Source organism: Triticum aestivum, unplaced genomic scaffold (assembly GCF_018294505.1).
Source record: "Triticum aestivum cultivar Chinese Spring unplaced genomic scaffold, IWGSC CS RefSeq v2.1 scaffold23666, whole genome shotgun sequence".
Taxonomy (NCBI): domain Eukaryota; kingdom Viridiplantae; phylum Streptophyta; class Magnoliopsida; order Poales; family Poaceae; genus Triticum; species Triticum aestivum.
Window position 1 is genome coordinate 53,871 of NW_025228433.1, and position 2,513 is coordinate 56,383.

General features: G+C 38.7%; 1 long non-coding RNA gene across 2 annotated transcripts in view; it reads left to right on the plus strand.

Annotated features, from left to right (window-relative positions):
• The window catches only part of LOC123174141 (uncharacterized), a 3,022-nt gene extending 838 nt beyond the window's left edge, over positions 1–2,184 (plus strand). Inside the window, exons 3-5 of one of the 2 annotated variants that reach the window (XR_006486803.1) lie at positions 444–499; positions 1,464–1,512; positions 1,901–2,184. This is a non-coding gene — a long non-coding RNA (uncharacterized lncRNA). Of the gene's footprint in view, positions 1–12; positions 1,274–1,463; positions 1,513–1,900 lie in introns of those variants that run through there. The other variant, XR_006486804.1, reaches the window with a different exon arrangement.
• Positions 2,185–2,513: the final 329 nt, after the last annotated feature.

The window sequence follows — 2,513 nt, forward strand, 5'->3', positions numbered from 1 at the left end:
TACATATAGGTGCTCAAAATTTTAGATTCCATAGAACTTCTGTTTGTAGTGAAAAAAAGGGTATCTGTAGCTTTTCAGTTGATGTCTATTTAAATCAATAGAATACCTGTTGAGTATATGTGTTCATTGGTGCACCATGCTGAATTACTTTTCCGTTCAAAAAAGCAATTACTTTTGTATATTGTGATGCCTCCCATAGTAGTTTGCACCCTGGAACCAACCAACAGCAGATGCAATATATTTTTCCAAGTATATACCGCCCTTACTGTTTTAAAAAACATACGTTGTTGATTCCTTTTTTATTTTTTCCTACACCCTGCTGTGGGATTCTTAATAGCCTTACCTGCATATGAACAAACTGCAAGAGACAGATACAGTTCCTGACCTATGAAAGGCTGTTTCATGACTTATCCATCTCACATGACCACCTTCTATATCTACAGGTATTTATCAGTTCTTTCTACTTACATGGCGGATATATCTACAAGTAAACCTACAGGTTCTTTGTAGTTCAAATGCAGTATCCTATATCATTTTTATTATTATGCAGAACTGTTTGTTCAGTCACATATGCCCTTTACTAGAGAGAGCGAAAACGGAAAACTATTGTGGAGCAAATTAGATGGGCGAACCAATAGATAATTATGTAGCCGTTCTTGGGTGTCAATGGATCACAGTTTACTAATCATATCGAGAAAATAAATATAACTACTTGAGAATAAAGGGAAAATGAGAATAAAGGATGGTTGTGGTAGTAGAATGGTAGTTTTGCTTAGGCGCAATCATACTTATGGAGTAGTAAATAACCTGTCATGTCATTCTTCAAGTCTGCACATAGCATTGTTATTGTAGGAGCAGATTTCTCATCCTTAAGGAACCTGAACTTGCTTAATAGCCAATTTAGTGGTGTAATACTAGTTTCTTGATGTCAACTCTAATGCTTCTGTTTACATTCCTTGATGTCATTTCTGTTTTGCAATCATATGACATTGTCTCATGTAAATGAGTATGGGCTGCTGTCAATTTTTTAATCTACAATTCATCTAGTGGTTTTTTACATGGTAGCTTAATATCCTCCTTTTCTAATATGCAAACTTCTAATATGTGAGGTGAATAAGTGCATGAGGTGCGGTTCGCCTTAGGCTGCTCCTGCTCGTCGGCTGTCTGGTCCAGCGTCACTTAACCGTTGTGACCTGGCTGGTTTGGTTCAGCTTCGAGCTGCCTACCGCGGAGTGGGAGGCCGACACGCTCATGAACATCGAGGCCAGATCAAGTACGCTGGTGCACTGCGGCATGCGGCGGCCTATTTTGTTGTAGTGGTGTTGTATATGGTCTCATCGAGCACTGAGTATCCATATGTTGTTCTAATCCTGATGATGATGTTGTAGCGTGGACACCATATTCAGTTTGTCTTGATGCTTTATCTCTTGTGATTCTTGTCTGATGCACATTGTTCCTTGCAGGGTTATGATGATATTTCCAAGGAAATATACTGACCCAGATGTGACGAAGGTGCCCATTTTCCCTTTCTTAAACATTTCTACTCTGGTTTTTTTCTTCCTGTAGTTCCAGTTTCACATTGTTAGTGTTTCATGCCATACTCATCAGATCCTGCTCACATTCCTTGTGATTGAGTAGCTTGATTAGTATTTCCGCCACTGTCCTATCTTAGTAAACTGTTTGTTTTTTCAGTAGCTAAAAAGGAAAGTAAATCTACTATATCCTGGTATTCTAGAATTTCAGTGTCTCACAGAAGTTACTCTTTGTCCTGCTTTAGTTTGCAAACCTGATGCTCTATGTCTGTTCTCATTTCTTAAGTTTGAAATGTTTCAAACTTAAGAGTGCCCCCATCCTTGTTATTACATAATACTAATCTGTGCATTTGTCCTTATAATTTCAGGGAAGGCCAAAGAAAGAAAACACAAAAACAGTAGCATGCAACTGCCAAGCCTTGATCAGACTACACCGTACAACAGAAAATGGATGGTATATACACGATTTCAGAACTGAACACAACCACCATTTTGTCATCGTCGTGTGGCGAGAAACTACATTGGCCATCACACAGGATCATTGACACACCAAATATATAGTGAAATGATGTGCTCTATGTTCATTCTACTGTGTTATTGAGATCCTGTGGTGTAATTATACTGCTGTGTTATTTTGAGAATTATATTATTATTACCATTATATTCTCCTGTGCTTTTGGTTGACTAACAAATTGTCCAATCAAATGTGGATCTCCCTTGAATAAGGGTTGGACTGAAACTACTAAATTGTGTGAGTGGGCTGGACCGTTTAGAGAAAAGGGTTGTCTCAATTAATAAATGGGTTGTACATTGCCTCAGCCCAAGAACAAACATTAACAGGCTGATGTGTTGGGCCAGGCCCATGGTTGTGGCCCAAAAGTAAATCTAAAAATGGACCGAATTAAGGGCTTGGCCCATAGTTGTGGCCCAAAAGTAAATCTGAAAATGGGCTATATTGGGCTTGGCCCACTGAAACAACTG